Source organism: Lithobates pipiens, unplaced genomic scaffold, assembly GCF_037356315.1.
Source record: "Lithobates pipiens isolate NorthernLeopardFrog02 unplaced genomic scaffold, aLitPip1_a1.2 Scaffold_8, whole genome shotgun sequence".
Classification (NCBI taxonomy): domain Eukaryota; kingdom Metazoa; phylum Chordata; class Amphibia; order Anura; family Ranidae; genus Lithobates; species Lithobates pipiens.
In genome coordinates, this window is record NW_027507903.1 from 271,638,397 (window position 1) to 271,654,848 (window position 16,452).

A 16,452-nucleotide genomic window follows, 5' to 3' on the forward strand; every position below is an offset into this window, starting at 1 on the left:
AGCTTTTCCACACACTTTTCTCACCAGGTCAGCTGAAAACATACGCCAATGGTCGTCAGGTTTTCCAGCTCAGCTGACTAAGCAGGAGAACCAAAGTCCACATTCCAATTGCCTTTGGGTCCAGAAAACAAGTTTGCCTAAACACCAAACACTTACAGCGATGGTCAGCTCATAAACAGTGAAGAAAAAGAGCTCACATTGAAGGTGTTGCACCTAAACTATGCTTTGTATTGGCAGATTTGGCTTACGGCTGCCAGAGGGGCAAGGCATGGCAAGAGCTTTGAGTTTGCCAGACTGTGAAAAAGTTAAAGGTAAGCACTGTTTCTGCCTGGTTTCGAACCGGGGACCTTTCGCGTGTGAGGCGAACGTGATAACCACTACACTACAGAAACCCATTCATGCTGTTTTTTTGAGCCTTGCAAACCGAAAGTCTACCCTAAAGTAAGATCGGTGAAAAGAGCTGCTGAAAGCGACATTGACAAAAAGCACTAGCGCGCTCAAATTGTTTCTGCCCGGTTTCGAACCGGGGACCTTTCGCGTGTTAGGCGAACGTGATAACCACTACACTACAGAAACCTATCACGACAGCACTTTTCGGGTTGGTTCCTCGGAGGTTGGGGTCACCGTATTAGCTATTATTTGCTTCTGGTTGGTTGATAACCTGAGTTCAGTTTACCGTCCTTGCAAATGATACTCTTTGGTAATGAAGCAAAGAAGGAAGAAAGCCCATCTCGGATGCCTAACTTGATACAAATAACATCCTCAAAACAGCCAGTACTGGCAAGATACACTGAGTCATGGATATCACCTCTAGCTTTTCCACACACTTTTCTCACCAGGTCAGCCGAAAACATACGCCAATGGTCGTCAGGTTTTCCAGCTCAGCTGACTAAGCAGGAGAACCAAAGTCCACATTCCAATTGCCTTTGGGTCCAGAAAACAAGTTTGCCTAAACACCAAACACTTACAGCGATGGTCAGCTCATAAACAGTGAAGAAAAAGAGCTCACATTGAAGGTGTTGCACCTAAACTATGCTTTGTATTGGCAGATTTGGCTTACGGCTGCCAGAGGGGCAAGGCATGGCAAGAGCTTTGAGTTTGCCAGACTGTGAAAAAGTTAAAGGTAAGCACTGTTTCTGCCCGGTTTCGAACCGGGGACCTTTCGCGTGTGAGGCAAACGTGATAACCACTACACTACAGAAACCCATTCATGCTGTGTTTTTGAGCCTTGCAAACCGAAAGTCTACCCTAAAGTAAGATCGGTGAAAAGAGCTGCTGAAAGCGACATTGACAAAAAGCACTAGCGCGCTCAAATTGTTTCTGCCCGGTTTCGAACCGGGGACCTTTCGCATGTTAGGCGAACGTGATAACCACTACACTACAGAAACCTATCACGACAGCACTTTTCGGGTTGGTTGCTCGGAGGTTGGGGTCACCGTATTAGCTATTATTTGCTTCTGGTTGGTTGATAACCTGAGTTCAGTTTACCGTCCTTGCAAATGATACTCTTTGGTAATGAAGCAAAGAAGGAAGAAAGCCCATCTCGGATGCCTAACTTGATACAAATAACATCCTCAAAACAGCCAGTACTGGCAAGATACACTGAGTCATGGATATCACCTCTAGCTTTTCCACACACTTTTCTCACCAGGTCAGCTGAAAACATACGCCAATGGTCGTCAGGTTTTCCAGCTCAGCTGACTAAGCAGGAGAACCAAAGTCCACATTCCAATTGCCTTTGGGTCCAGAAAACAAGTTTGCCTAAACACCAAACACTTACAGCGATGGTCAGCTCATAAACAGTGAAGAAAAAGAGCTCACATTGAAGGTGTTGCACCTAAACTATGCTTTGTATTGGCAGATTTGGCTTACGGCTGCCAGAGGGGGAAGGCATGGCAAGAGCTTTGAGTTTGCCAGACTGTGAAAAAGTTAAAGGTAAGCACTGTTTCTGCCCGGTTTCGAACCAGGGACCTTTCGCGTGTGAGGCGAACGTGATAACCACTACACTACAGAAACCCATTCATGCTGTTCTTTTGAGCCTTGCAAACCGAAAGTCTACCCTAAAGTAAGATCGGTGAAAAGAGCTGCTGAAAGCGACATTGACAAAAAGCACTAGCGCGCTCAAATTGTTTCTGCCCGGTTTCGAACCGAGGACCTTTCGCGTGTTAGGCGAACGTGATAACCACTACACTACAGAAACCTATCACGACAGCACTTTTCGGGTTGGTTGCTCGGAGGTTGGGGTCACCGTATTAGCTATTATTTGCTTCTGGTTGGTTGATAACCTGAGTTCAGTTTACCGTCCTTGCAAATGATACTCTTTGGTAATGAAGCAAAGAAGGAAGAAAGCCCATCTCGGATGCCTAACTTGATACAAATAACATCCTCAAAACAGCCAGTACTGGCAAGATACACTGAGTCATGGATATCACCTCTAGCTTTTCCACACACTTTTCTCACCAGGTCAGCTGAAAACATGCGCCAATGGTCGTCAGGTTTTCCAGCTCAGCTGACTAAGCAGGAGAACCAAAGTCCACATTCCAATTGCCTTTGGGTCCAGAAAACAAGTTTGCCTAAACACCAAACACTTACAGCGATGGTCAGCTCATAAACAGTGAAGAAAAAGAGCTCACATTGAAGGTGTTGCACCTAAACTATGCTTTGTATTGGCAGATTTGGCTTACGGCTGCCAGAGGGGCAAGGCATGGCAAGAGCTTTGAGTTTGCCAGACTGTGAAAAAGTTAAAGGTAAGCACTGTTTCTGCCTGGTTTCGAACCGGGGACCTTTCGCGTGTGAGGCGAACGTGATAACCACTACACTACAGAAACCCATTCATGCTGTTTTTTTGAGCCTTGCAAACCGAAAGTCTACCCTAAAGTAAGATCGGTGAAAAGAGCTGCTGAAAGCGACATTGACAAAAAGCACTAGCGCGCTCAAATTGTTTCTGCCCGGTTTCGAACCGGGGACCTTTCGCGTGTTAGGCGAACGTGATAACCACTACACTACAGAAACCTATCACGACAGCACTTTTCGGGTTGGTTCCTCGGAGGTTGGGGTCACCGTATTAGCTATTATTTGCTTCTGGTTGGTTGATAACCTGAGTTCAGTTTACCGTCCTTGCAAATGATACTCTTTGGTAATGAAGCAAAGAAGGAAGAAAGCCCATCTCGGATGCCTAACTTGATACAAATAACATCCTCAAAACAGCCAGTACTGGCAAGATACACTGAGTCATGGATATCACCTCTAGCTTTTCCACACACTTTTCTCACCAGGTCAGCCGAAAACATACGCCAATGGTCATCAGGTTTTCCAGCTCAGCTGACTAAGCAGGAGAACCAAAGTCCACATTCCAATTGCCTTTGGGTCCAGAAAACAAGTTTGCCTAAACACCAAACACTTACAGCGATGGTCAGCTCATAAACAGTGAAGAAAAAGAGCTCACATTGAAGGTGTTGCACCTAAACTATGCTTTGTATTGGCAGATTTGGCTTACGGCTGCCAGAGGGGCAAGGCATGGCAAGAGCTTTGAGTTTGCCAGACTGTGAAAAAGTTAAAGGTAAGCACTGTTTCTGCCCGGTTTCGAACCGGGGACCTTTCGCGTGTGAGGCAAACGTGATAACCACTACACTACAGAAACCCATTCATGCTGTGTTTTTGAGCCTTGCAAACCGAAAGTCTACCCTAAAGTAAGATCGGTGAAAAGAGCTGCTGAAAGCGACATTGACAAAAAGCACTAGCGCGCTCAAATTGTTTCTGCCCGGTTTCGAACCGGGGACCTTTCGCATGTTAGGCGAACGTGATAACCACTACACTACAGAAACCTATCACGACAGCACTTTTCGGGTTGGTTGCTCGGAGGTTGGGGTCACCGTATTAGCTATTATTTGCTTCTGGTTGGTTGATAACCTGAGTTCAGTTTACCGTCCTTGCAAATGATACTCTTTGGTAATGAAGCAAAGAAGGAAGAAAGCCCATCTCGGATGCCTAACTTGATACAAATAACATCCTCAAAACAGCCAGTACTGGCAAGATACACTGAGTCATGGATATCACCTCTAGCTTTTCCACACACTTTTCTCACCAGGTCAGCTGAAAACATACGCCAATGGTCGTCAGGTTTTCCAGCTCAGCTGACTAAGCAGGAGAACCAAAGTCCACATTCCAATTGCCTTTGGGTCCAGAAAACAAGTTTGCCTAAACACCAAACACTTACAGCGATGGTCAGCTCATAAACAGTGAAGAAAAAGAGCTCACATTGAAGGTGTTGCACCTAAACTATGCTTTGTATTGGCAGATTTGGCTTACGGCTGCCAGAGGGGGAAGGCATGGCAAGAGCTTTGAGTTTGCCAGACTGTGAAAAAGTTAAAGGTAAGCACTGTTTCTGCCCGGTTTCGAACCAGGGACCTTTCGCGTGTGAGGCGAACGTGATAACCACTACACTACAGAAACCCATTCATGCTGTTCTTTTGAGCCTTGCAAACCGAAAGTCTACCCTAAAGTAAGATCGGTGAAAAGAGCTGCTGAAAGCGACATTGACAAAAAGCACTAGCGCGCTCAAATTGTTTCTGCCCGGTTTCGAACCGAGGACCTTTCGCGTGTTAGGCGAACGTGATAACCACTACACTACAGAAACCTATCACGACAGCACTTTTCGGGTTGGTTGCTCGGAGGTTGGGGTCACCGTATTAGCTATTATTTGCTTCTGGTTGGTTGATAACCTGAGTTCAGTTTACCGTCCTTGCAAATGATACTCTTTGGTAATGAAGCAAAGAAGGAAGAAAGCCCATCTCGGATGCCTAACTTGATACAAATAACATCCTCAAAACAGCCAGTACTGGCAAGATACACTGAGTCATGGATATCACCTCTAGCTTTTCCACACACTTTTCTCACCAGGTCAGCTGAAAACATGCGCCAATGGTCGTCAGGTTTTCCAGCTCAGCTGACTAAGCAGGAGAACCAAAGTCCACATTCCAATTGCCTTTGGGTCCAGAAAACAAGTTTGCCTAAACACCAAACACTTACAGCGATGGTCAGCTCATAAACAGTGAAGAAAAAGAGCTCACATTGAAGGTGTTGCACCTAAACTATGCTTTGTATTGGCAGATTTGGCTTACGGCTGCTAGAGGGGCAAGGCATGGCAAGAGCTTTGAGTTTGCCAGACTGTGAAAAAGTTAAAGGTAAGCACTGTTTCTGCCCGGTTTCGAACCAGGGACCTTTCGCGTGTGAGGCGAACGTGATAACCACTACACTACAGAAACCCATTCATGCTGTTTTTTTGAGCCTTGCAAACCGAAAGTCTACCCTAAAGTAAGATCGGTGAAAAGAGCTGCTGAAAGCGACATTGACAAAAAACACTAGCGCGCTCAAATTGTTTCTGCCCGGTTTCGAACCGAGGACCTTTCGCGTGTTAGGCGAACGTGATAACCACTACACTACAGAAACCTATCACGACAACACTTTTCGGGTTGGTTGCTCGGAGGTTGGGGTCACCGTATTAGCTATTATTTGCTTCTGGTTGGTTGATAACCTGAGTTCAGTTTACCGTCCTTGCAAATGATACTCTTTGGTAATGAAGCAAAGAAGGAAGAAAGCCCATCTCGGATGCCTAACTTGATACAAATAACATCCTCAAAACAGCCAGTACTGGCAAGATACACTGAGTCATGGATATCACCTCTAGCTTTTCCACACACTTTTCTCACCAGGTCAGCTGAAAACATACGCCAATGGTCGTCAGGTTTTCCAGCTCAGCTGACTAAGCAGGAGAACCAAAGTCCACATTCCAATTGCCTTTGGGTCCAGAAAACAAGTTTGCCTAAACACCAAACACTTACAGCGATGGTCAGCTCATAAACAGTGAAGAAAAAGAGCTCACATTGAAGGTGTTGCACCTAAACTATGCTTTGTATTGGCAGATTTGGCTTACGGCTGCCAGAGGGGCAAGGCATGGCAAGAGCTTTGAGTTTGCCAGACTGTGAAAAAGTTAAAGGTAAGCACTGTTTCTGCCCGGTTTCGAACCAGGGACCTTTCGCGTGTGAGGCGAACATGATAACCACTACACTACAGAAACCCATTCATGCTGTTTTTGTGAGCCTTGCAAACCGAAAGTCTACCCTAAAGTAAGATCGGTGAAAAGAGCTGCTGAAAGCGACATTGACAAAAAGCACTAGCGCGCTCAAATTGTTTCTGCCCGGTTTCGAACCGAGGACCTTTCGCGTGTTAGGCGAACGTGATAACCACTACACTACAGAAACCTATCACGACAGCACTTTTCGGGTTGGTTGCTCGGAGGTTGGGGTCACCGTATTAGCTATTATTTGCTTCTGGTTGGTTGATAACCTGAGTTCAGTTTACCGTCCTTGCAAATGATACTCTTTGGTAATGAAGCTAAGAAGGAAGAAAGCCCATCTCGGATGCCTAACTTGATACAAATAACATCCTCAAAACAGCCAGTACTGGCAAGATACACTGAGTCATGGATATCACCTCTAGCTTTTCCACACACTTTTCTCACCAGGTCAGCTGAAAACATACGCCAATGGTCGTCAGGTTTTCCAGCTCAGCTGACTAAGCAGGAGAACCAAAGTCCACATTCCAATTGCCTTTGGGTCCAGAAAACAAGTTTGCCTAAACACCAAACACTTACAGCGATGGTCAGCTCATAAACAGTGAAGAAAAAGAGCTCACATTGAAGGTGTTGCACCTAAACTGTGCTTTGTATTGGCAGATTTGGCTTACGGCTGCCAGAGGGGCAAGGCATGGCAAGAGCTTTGAGTTTGCCAGACTGTGAAAAAGTTAAAGGTAAGCACTGTTTCTGCCCGGTTTCGAACCGGGGACCTTTCGCGTGTGAGGCGAACGTGATAACCACTACACTACAGAAACCCATTCATGCTGTTTTTTTGAGCCTTGCAAACCGAAAGTCTACCCTAAAGTAAGATCGGTGAAAAGAGCTGCTGAAAGCGACATTGACAAAAAGCACTAGCGCGCTCAAATTGTTTCTGCCCGGTTTCGAACCGAGGACCTTTCGCGTGTTAGGCGAACGTGATAACCACTACACTACAGAAACCTATCACGACAGCACTTTTCGGGTTGGTTGCTCGGAGGTTGGGGTCACCGTATTAGCTATTATTTGCTTCTGGTTGGTTGATAACCTGAGTTCAGTTTACCGTCCTTGCAAATGATACTCTTTGGTAATGAAGCAAAGAAGGAAGAAAGCCCATCTCGGATGCCTAACTTGATACAAATAACATCCTCAAAACAGCCAGTACTGGCAAGATACACTGAGTCATGGATATCACCTCTAGCTTTTCCACACACTTTTCTCACCAGGTCAGCTGAAAACATACGCCAATGGTCGTCAGGTTTTCCAGCTCAGCTGACTAAGCAGGAGAACCAAAGTCCACATTCCAATTGCCTTTGGGTCCAGAAAACAAGTTTGCCTAAACACCAAACACTTACAGCGATGGTCAGCTCATAAACAGTGAAGAAAAAGAGCTCACATTGAAGGTGTTGCACCTAAACTATGCTTTGTATTGGCAGATTTGGCTTACGGCTGCTAGAGGGGCAAGGCATGGCAAGAGCTTTGAGTTTGCCAGACTGTGAAAAAGTTAAAGGTAAGCACTGTTTCTGCCCGGTTTCGAACCAGGGACCTTTCGCGTGTGAGGCGAATGTGATAACCACTACACTACAGAAACCCATTCATGCTGTTTTTTTGAGCCTTGCAAACTGAAAGTCTACCCTAAAGTAAGATCGGTGAAAAGAGCTGCTGAAAGCGACATTGACAAAAAGCACTAGCGCGCTCAAATTGTTTCTGCCCGGTTTCGAACCGGGGACCTTTCGCGTGTTAGGCGAACATGATAACCACTACACTACAGAAACCTATCACGACAGCGCTTTTCGGGTTGGTTGCTCGGAGGTTGGGGTCACCGTATTAGCTATTATTTGCTTCTGGTTGGTTGATAACCTGAGTTCAGTTTACCGTCCTTGCAAATGATACTCTTTGGTAATGAAGCAAAGAAGGAAGAAAGCCCATCTCGGATGCCTAACTTGATACAAATAACATCCTCAAAACAGCCAGTACTGGCAAGATACACTGAGTCATGGATATCACCTCTAGCTTTTCCACACACTTTTCTCACCAGGTCAGCTGAAAACATACGCCAATGGTCGTCAGGTTTTCCAGCTCAGCTGACTAAGCAGGAGAACCAAAGTCCACATTCCAATTGCCTTTGGGTCCAGAAAACAAGTTTGCCTAAACACCAAACACTTACAGCGATGGTCAGCTCATAAACAGTGAAGAAAAAGAGCTCACATTGAAGGTGTTGCACCTAAACTGTGCTTTGTATTGGCAGATTTGGCTTACGGCTGCCAGAGGGGCAAGGCATGGCAAGAGCTTTGAGTTTGCCAGACTGTGAAAAAGTTAAAGGTAAGCACTGTTTCTGCCCGGTTTCGAACCGGGGACCTTTCGCGTGTGAGGCGAACGTGATAACCACTACACTACAGAAACCCATTCATGCTGTTTTTTTGAGCCTTGCAAACCGAAAGTCTACCCTAAAGTAAGATCGGTGAAAAGAGCTGCTGAAAGCGACATTGACAAAAAGCACTAGCGCGCTCAAATTGTTTCTGCCCGGTTTCGAACCGAGGACCTTTCGCGTGTTAGGCGAACGTGATAACCACTACACTACAGAAACCTATCACGACAGCACTTTTCGGGTTGGTTGCTCGGAGGTTGGGGTCACCGTATTAGCTATTATTTGCTTCTGGTTGGTTGATAACCTGAGTTCAGTTTACCGTCCTTGCAAATGATACTCTTTGGTAATGAAGCAAAGAAGGAAGAAAGCCCATCTCGGATGCCTAACTTGATACAAATAACATCCTCAAAACAGCCAGTACTGGCAAGATACACTGAGTCATGGATATCACCTCTAGCTTTTCCACACACTTTTCTCACCAGGTCAGCTGAAAACATACGCCAATGGTCGTCAGGTTTTCCAGCTCAGCTGACTAAGCAGGAGAACCAAAGTCCACATTCCAATTGCCTTTGGGTCCAGAAAACAAGTTTGCCTAAACACCAAACACTTACAGCGATGGTCAGCTCATAAACAGTGAAGAAAAAGAGCTCACATTGAAGGTGTTGCACCTAAACTATGCTTTGTATTGGCAGATTTGGCTTACGGCTGCTAGAGGGGCAAGGCATGGCAAGAGCTTTGAGTTTGCCAGACTGTGAAAAAGTTAAAGGTAAGCACTGTTTCTGCCCGGTTTCGAACCAGGGACCTTTCGCGTGTGAGGCGAATGTGATAACCACTACACTACAGAAACCCATTCATGCTGTTTTTTTGAGCCTTGCAAACCGAAAGTCTACCCTAAAGTAAGATCGGTGAAAAGAGCTGCTGAAAGCGACATTGACAAAAAGCACTAGCGCGCTCAAATTGTTTCTGCCCGGTTTCGAACCGAGGACCTTTCGCGTGTTAGGCGAACGTGATAACCACTACACTACAGAAACCTATCACGACAGCACTTTTCGGGTTGGTTGCTCGGAGGTTGGGGTCACCGTATTAGCTATTATTTGCTTCTGGTTGGTTGATAACCTGAGTTCAGTTTACCGTCCTTGCAAATGATACTCTTTGGTAATGAAGCAAAGAAGGAAGAAAGCCCATCTCGGATGCCTAACTTGATACAAATAACATCCTCAAAACAGCCAGTACTGGCAAGATACACTGAGTCATGGATATCACCTCTAGCTTTTCCACACACTTTTCTCACCAGGTCAGCTGAAAACATACGCCAATGGTCGTCAGGTTTTCCAGCTCAGCTGACTAAGCAGGAGAACCAAAGTCCACATTCCAATTGCCTTTGGGTCCAGAAAACAAGTTTGCCTAAACACCAAACACTTACAGCGATGGTCAGCTCATAAACAGTGAAGAAAAAGAGCTCACATTGAAGGTGTTGCACCTAAACTGTGCTTTGTATTGGCAGATTTGGCTTACGGCTGCCAGAGGGGCAAGGCATGGCAAGAGCTTTGAGTTTGCCAGACTGTGAAAAAGTTAAAGGTAAGCACTTTTTCTGCCCGGTTTCGAACCGGGGACCTTTCGCGTGTGAGGCGAACGTGATAACCACTACACTACAGAAACCCATTCATGCCGATTTTCTGAGCCTTGCAAACCGAAAGTCTACCCTAAAGTAAGATCGGTGAAAAGAGCTGCTGAAAGCGACATTGACAAAAAGCACTAGCGCGCTCAAATTGTTTCTGCCCGGTTTCGAACCGGGGACCTTTCGCGTGTTAGGCGAACGTGATAACCACTACACTACAGAAACCTATCATGACAGCACTTTTCGGGTTGGTTGCTCGGAGGTTGGGGTCACCGTATTAGCTATTATTTGCTTCTGGTTGGTTGATAACCTGAGTTCAGTTTACCGTCCTTGCAAATGATACTCTTTGGTAATGAAGCAAAGAAGGAAGAAAGCCCATCTCTGATGCCTAACTTGATACAAATAACATCCTCAAAACAGCCAGTACTGGCAAGATACACTGAGTCATGGATATCACCTCTAGCTTTTCCACACACTTTTCTCACCAGGTCAGCTGAAAACATACGCCAATGGTCGTCAGGTTTTCTAGCTCAGCTGACTAAGCAGGAGAACCAAAGTCCACATTCCAATTGCCTTTGGGTCCAGAAAACAAGTTTGCCTAAACACCAAACACTTACAGCGATGGTCAGCTCATAAACAGTGAAGAAAAAGAGCTCACATTGAAGCTGTTGCACCTAAACTGTGCTTTGTATTGGCAGATTTGGCTTACGGCTGCCAGAGGGGCAAGGCATGGCAAGAGCTTTGAGTTTGCCAGACTGTGAAAAAGTTAAAGGTAAGCACTGTTTCTGCCCGGTTTCGAACCGGGGACCTTTCGCGTGTGAGGCGAACGTGATAACCACTACACTACAGAAACCCATTCATGCTGTTTGTTTGAGCCTTGCAAACCGAAAGTCTACCCTAAAGTAAGATCGGTGAAAAGAGCTGCTGAAAGCGACATTGACAAAAAGCACTAGCGCGCTCAAATTGTTTCTGCCCAGTTTCGAACCGGGAAACTTTTGCGTGTTAGGCGAACGTGATAACCACTACACTACAGAAACCTATCACGACAGCACTTTTCGGGTTGGTTGCTCGGAGGTTGGGGTCACCGTATTAGCTATTATTTGCTTCTGGTTGGTTGATAACCTGAGTTCAGTTTACCGTCCTTGCAAATGATACTCTTTGGTAATGAAGCAAAGAAGGAAGAAAGCCCATCTCGGATGCCTAACTTGATACAAATAACATCCTCAAAACAGCCAGTACTGGCAAGATACACTGAGTCATGGATATCACCTCTAGCTTTTCCACACACTTTTCTCACCAGGTCAGCTGAAAACATACGCCAATGGTCGTCAGGTTTTCCAGCTCAGCTGACTAAGCAGGAGAACCAAAGTCCACATTCCAATTGCCTTTGGGTCCAGAAAACAAGTTTGCCTAAACACCAAACACTTACAGCGATGGTCAGCTCATAAACAGTGAAGAAAAAGAGCTCACATTGAAGGTGTTGCACCTAAACTGTGCTTTGTATTGGCAGATTTGGCTTACGGCTGCCAGAGGGGCAAGGCATGGCAAGAGCTTTGAGTTTGCCAGACTGTGAAAAAGTTAAAGGTAAGCACTGTTTCTGCCCGGTTTCGAACCGGGGACCTTTCGCGTGTGAGGCGAACGTGATAACCACTACACTACAGAAACCCATTCATGCTGTTTTTTTGAGCCTTGCAAACCGAAAGTCTACCCTAAAGTAAGATCGGTGAAAAGAGCTGCTGAAAGCGACATTGACAAAAAGCACTAGCGCGCTCAAATTGTTTCTGCCCGGTTTCGAACCGGGGACCTTTCGCGTGTTAGGCGAACGTGATAACCACTACACTACAGAAACCTATCACGACAGCACTTTTCGGATTGGTTGCTCGGAGGTTGGGGTCACCGTATTAGCTATTATTTGCTTCTGGTTGGTTGATAACCTGAGTTCAGTTTACCGTCCTTGCAAATTATACTCTTTGGTAATGAAGTAAAGAAGGAAGAAAGCCCATCTCGGATGCCTAACTTGATACAAATAACATCCTCAAAACAGCCAGTACTGGCAAGATACACTGAGTCATGGATATCACCTCTAGCTTTTCCACACACTTTTCTCACCAGGTCAGCTGAAAACATACGCCAATGGTCGTCAGGTTTTCCAGCTCAGCTGACTAAGCAGGAGAACCAAAGTCCACATTCCAATTGCCTTTGGGTCCAGAAAACAAGTTTGCCTAAACACCAAACACTTACAGCGATGGTCAGCTCATAAACAGTGAAGAAAAAGAGCTCACATTGAAGGTGTTGCACCTAAACTGTGCTTTGTATTGGCAGATTTGGCTTACGGCTGCCAGAGGGGCAAGGCATGGCAAGAGCTTTGAGTTTGCCAGACTGTGAAAAAGTTAAAGGTAAGCACTTTTTCTGCCCGGTTTCGAACCGGGGACCTTTCCCGTGTGAGGCGAACGTGATAACCACTACACTACAGAAACCCATTCATGCCGATTTTCTGAGCCTTGCAAACCGAAAGTCTACCCTAAAGTAAGATCGGTGAAAAGAGCTGCTGAAAGCGACATTGACAAAAAGCACTAGCGCGCTCAAATTGTTTCTGCCCGGTTTCGAACCGGGGACCTTTCGCGTGTTAGGCGAACGTGATAACCACTACACTACAGAAACCTATCATGACAGCACTTTTCGGGTTGGTTGCTCGGAGGTTGGGGTCACCGTATTAGCTATTATTTGCTTCTGGTTGGTTGATAACCTGAGTTCAGTTTACCGTCCTTGCAAATGATACTCTTTGGTAATGAAGCAAAGAAGGAAGAAAGCCCATCTCGGATGCCTAACTTGATACAAATAACATCCTCAAAACAGCCATTACTGGCAAGATACACTGAGTCATGGATATCACCTCTAGCTTTTCCACACACTTTTCTCACCAGGTCAGCTGAAAACATACGCCAATGGTCGTCAGGTTTTCCAGCTCAGCTGACTAAGCAGGAGAACCAAAGTCCACATTCCAATTGCCTTTGGGTCCAGAAAACAAGTTTGCCTAAACACCAAACACTTACAGCGATGGTCAGCTCATAAACAGTGAAGAAAAAGAGCTCACATTGAAGCTGTTGCACCTAAACTGTGCTTTGTATTGGCAGATTTGGCTTACGGCTGCCAGAGGGGCAAGGCATGGCAAGAGCTTTGAGTTTGCCAGACTGTGAAAAAGTTAAAGGTAAGCACTGTTTCTGCCCGGTTTCGAACCGGGGACCTTTCGCGTGTGAGGCGAACGTGATAACCACTACACTACAGAAACCCATTCATGCTGTTTGTTTGAGCCTTGCAAACCGAAAGTCTACCCTAAAGTAAGATCGGTGAAAAGAGCTGCTGAAAGCGACATTGACAAAAAGCACTAGCGCGCTCAAATTGTTTCTGCCCAGTTTCGAACCGGGAAACTTTTGCGTGTTAGGCGAACGTGATAACCACTACACTACAGAAACCTATCACGACAGCACTTTTCGGGTTGGTTGCTCGGAGGTTGGGGTCACCGTATTAGCTATTATTTGCTTCTGGTTGGTTGATAACCTGAGTTCAGTTTACCGTCCTTGCAAATGATACTCTTTGGTAATGAAGCAAAGAAGGAAGAAAGCCCATCTCGGATGCCTAACTTGATACAAATAACATCCTCAAAACAGCCAGTACTGGCAAGATACACTGAGTCATGGATATCACCTCTAGCTTTTCCACACACTTTTCTCACCAGGTCAGCTGAAAACATACGCCAATGGTCGTCAGGTTTTCCAGCTCAGCTGACTAAGCAGGAGAACCAAAGTCCACATTCCAATTGCCTTTGGGTCCAGAAAACAAGTTTGCCTAAACACCAAACACTTACAGCGATGGTCAGCTCATAAACAGTGAAGAAAAAGAGCTCACATTGAAGGTGTTGCACCTAAACTGTGCTTTGTATTGGCAGATTTGGCTTACGGCTGCCAGAGGGGCAAGGCATGGCAAGAGCTTTGAGTTTGCCAGACTGTGAAAAAGTTAAAGGTAAGCACTGTTTCTGCCCGGTTTCGAACCGGGGACCTTTCGCGTGTGAGGCGAACGTGATAACCACTACACTACAGAAACCCATTCATGCTGTTTTTTTGAGCCTTGCAAACCGAAAGTCTACCCTAAAGTAAGATCGGTGAAAAGAGCTGCTGAAAGCGACATTGACAAAAAGCACTAGCGCGCTCAAATTGTTTCTGCCCGGTTTCGAACCGGGGACCTTTCGCGTGTTAGGCGAACGTGATAACCACTACACTACAGAAACCTATCACGACAGCACTTTTCGGATTGGTTGCTCGGAGGTTGGGGTCACCGTATTAGCTATTATTTGCTTCTGGTTGGTTGATAACCTGAGTTCAGTTTACCGTCCTTGCAAATTATACTCTTTGGTAATGAAGTAAAGAAGGAAGAAAGCCCATCTCGGATGCCTAACTTGATACAAATAACATCCTCAAAACAGCCAGTACTGGCAAGATACACTGAGTCATGGATATCACCTCTAGCTTTTCCACACACTTTTCTCACCAGGTCAGCTGAAAACATACGCCAATGGTCGTCAGGTTTTCCAGCTCAGCTGACTAAGCAGGAGAACCAAAGTCCACATTCCAATTGCCTTTGGGTCCAGAAAACAAGTTTGCCTAAACACCAAACACTTACAGCGATGGTCAGCTCATAAACAGTGAAGAAAAAGAGCTCACATTGAAGGTGTTGCACCTAAACTGTGCTTTGTATTGGCAGATTTGGCTTACGGCTGCCAGAGGGGCAAGGCATGGCAAGAGCTTTGAGTTTGCCAGACTGTGAAAAAGTTAAAGGTAAGCACTTTTTCTGCCCGGTTTCGAACCGGGGACCTTTCCCGTGTGAGGCGAACGTGATAACCACTACACTACAGAAACCCATTCATGCCGATTTTCTGAGCCTTGCAAACCGAAAGTCTACCCTAAAGTAAGATCGGTGAAAAGAGCTGCTGAAAGCGACATTGACAAAAAGCACTAGCGCGCTCAAATTGTTTCTGCCCGGTTTCGAACCGGGGACCTTTCGCGTGTTAGGCGAACGTGATAACCACTACACTACAGAAACCTATCATGACAGCACTTTTCGGGTTGGTTGCTCGGAGGTTGGGGTCACCGTATTAGCTATTATTTGCTTCTGGTTGGTTGATAACCTGAGTTCAGTTTACCGTCCTTGCAAATGATACTCTTTGGTAATGAAGCAAAGAAGGAAGAAAGCCCATCTCGGATGCCTAACTTGATACAAATAACATCCTCAAAACAGCCATTACTGGCAAGATACACTGAGTCATGGATATCACCTCTAGCTTTTCCACACACTTTTCTCACCAGGTCAGCTGAAAACATACGCCAATGGTCGTCAGGTTTTCCAGCTCAGCTGACTAAGCAGGAGAACCAAAGTCCACATTCCAATTGCCTTTGGGTCCAGAAAACAAGTTTGCCTAAACACCAAACACTTACAGCGATGGTCAGCTCATAAACAGTGAAGAAAAAGAGCTCACATTGAAGGTGTTGCACCTAAACTGTGCTTTGTATTGGTAGATTTGGCTGACGGCTGCCAGAGGGGCAAGGCATGGCAAGAGCTTTGAGTTTGCCAGACTGTGAAAAAGTTAAAGGTAAGCACTGTTTCTGCCCGGTTTCGAACCGGGGACCTTTCGCGTGTGAGGCGAACGTGAAAACCACTACACTACAGAAACCCATTCATGCTGTTTTTTTGAGCCTTGCAAACCAAAAGTCTACCCTAAAGTAAGATCGGTGAAAAGAGCTGCTGAAAGCGACATTGACAAAAAGCACTAGCGCGCTCAAAATGTTTCTGCCCGGTTTCGAACCGGGGAACTTTTGCGTGTTAGGCGAACGTGATAACCACTACACTAAAGAAACCTATCACGACAGCATTTTTCGGGTTGGTTGCTCGGAGGTTGGGGTCACCGTATTAGCTATTATTTGCTTCTGGTTGGTTGATAACCTGAGTTCAGTTTACCGTCCTTGCAAATGATACTCTTTGGTAATGAAGCAAAGAAGGAAGAAAGCCCATCTCGGATGCCTAACTTGATACAAATAACATCCTCAAAACAGCCAGTACTGGCAAGATGCACTGAGTCATGGATATCACCTCTAGCTTTTCCACACACTTTTCTCACCAGGTCAGCTGAAAACATACGCCAATGGTCGTCAGGTTTTCCAGCTCAGCTGACTAAGCAGGAGAACCAAAGTCCACATTCCAATTGCCTTTGGGTCCAGAAAACAAGTTTGCCTAAACACCAAACACTTACAGCGATGGTCAGCTCATAAACAGTGAAGAAAAAGAGCTCACATTGAAGGTGTTGCA

At 45.7% G+C, this 16,452-nt stretch overlaps 13 non-coding genes across 13 annotated transcripts; all 13 read right to left on the reverse strand.

Annotated features, from left to right (window-relative positions):
• Positions 1-503: 503 nt before the first annotated feature.
• Positions 504-576, reverse strand: TRNAV-AAC (transfer RNA valine (anticodon AAC)). The gene has a single exon. It is a non-coding gene; the product is annotated as a tRNA-Val (tRNA).
• Positions 577-2,939: 2,363 nt separating this feature from the next.
• On the reverse strand, positions 2,940-3,012 carry TRNAV-AAC (transfer RNA valine (anticodon AAC)). Its single transcript has one exon. It is a non-coding gene; the product is annotated as a tRNA-Val (tRNA).
• Positions 3,013-6,815: 3,803 nt separating this feature from the next.
• TRNAV-CAC (transfer RNA valine (anticodon CAC)) lies at positions 6,816-6,888 on the reverse strand. The gene has a single exon. It is a non-coding gene; the product is annotated as a tRNA-Val (tRNA).
• A 1,551-nt stretch (positions 6,889-8,439) lies between these two features.
• TRNAV-CAC (transfer RNA valine (anticodon CAC)) lies at positions 8,440-8,512 on the reverse strand. Its single transcript has one exon. It is a non-coding gene; the product is annotated as a tRNA-Val (tRNA).
• Positions 8,513-10,247: 1,735 nt separating this feature from the next.
• TRNAV-AAC (transfer RNA valine (anticodon AAC)) lies at positions 10,248-10,320 on the reverse strand. Its single transcript has one exon. It is a non-coding gene; the product is annotated as a tRNA-Val (tRNA).
• A 555-nt stretch (positions 10,321-10,875) lies between these two features.
• Positions 10,876-10,948, reverse strand: TRNAV-CAC (transfer RNA valine (anticodon CAC)). Its single transcript has one exon. It is a non-coding gene; the product is annotated as a tRNA-Val (tRNA).
• Positions 10,949-11,687: 739 nt separating this feature from the next.
• On the reverse strand, positions 11,688-11,760 carry TRNAV-CAC (transfer RNA valine (anticodon CAC)). The gene has a single exon. It is a non-coding gene; the product is annotated as a tRNA-Val (tRNA).
• A 111-nt stretch (positions 11,761-11,871) lies between these two features.
• TRNAV-AAC (transfer RNA valine (anticodon AAC)) lies at positions 11,872-11,944 on the reverse strand. Its single transcript has one exon. It is a non-coding gene; the product is annotated as a tRNA-Val (tRNA).
• Positions 11,945-12,683: 739 nt separating this feature from the next.
• On the reverse strand, positions 12,684-12,756 carry TRNAV-AAC (transfer RNA valine (anticodon AAC)). Its single transcript has one exon. It is a non-coding gene; the product is annotated as a tRNA-Val (tRNA).
• Positions 12,757-13,311: 555 nt separating this feature from the next.
• On the reverse strand, positions 13,312-13,384 carry TRNAV-CAC (transfer RNA valine (anticodon CAC)). The gene has a single exon. It is a non-coding gene; the product is annotated as a tRNA-Val (tRNA).
• Positions 13,385-14,123: 739 nt separating this feature from the next.
• Positions 14,124-14,196, reverse strand: TRNAV-CAC (transfer RNA valine (anticodon CAC)). The gene has a single exon. It is a non-coding gene; the product is annotated as a tRNA-Val (tRNA).
• Positions 14,197-14,307: 111 nt separating this feature from the next.
• On the reverse strand, positions 14,308-14,380 carry TRNAV-AAC (transfer RNA valine (anticodon AAC)). The gene has a single exon. It is a non-coding gene; the product is annotated as a tRNA-Val (tRNA).
• Positions 14,381-15,119: 739 nt separating this feature from the next.
• Positions 15,120-15,192, reverse strand: TRNAV-AAC (transfer RNA valine (anticodon AAC)). The gene has a single exon. It is a non-coding gene; the product is annotated as a tRNA-Val (tRNA).
• Positions 15,193-16,452: the final 1,260 nt, after the last annotated feature.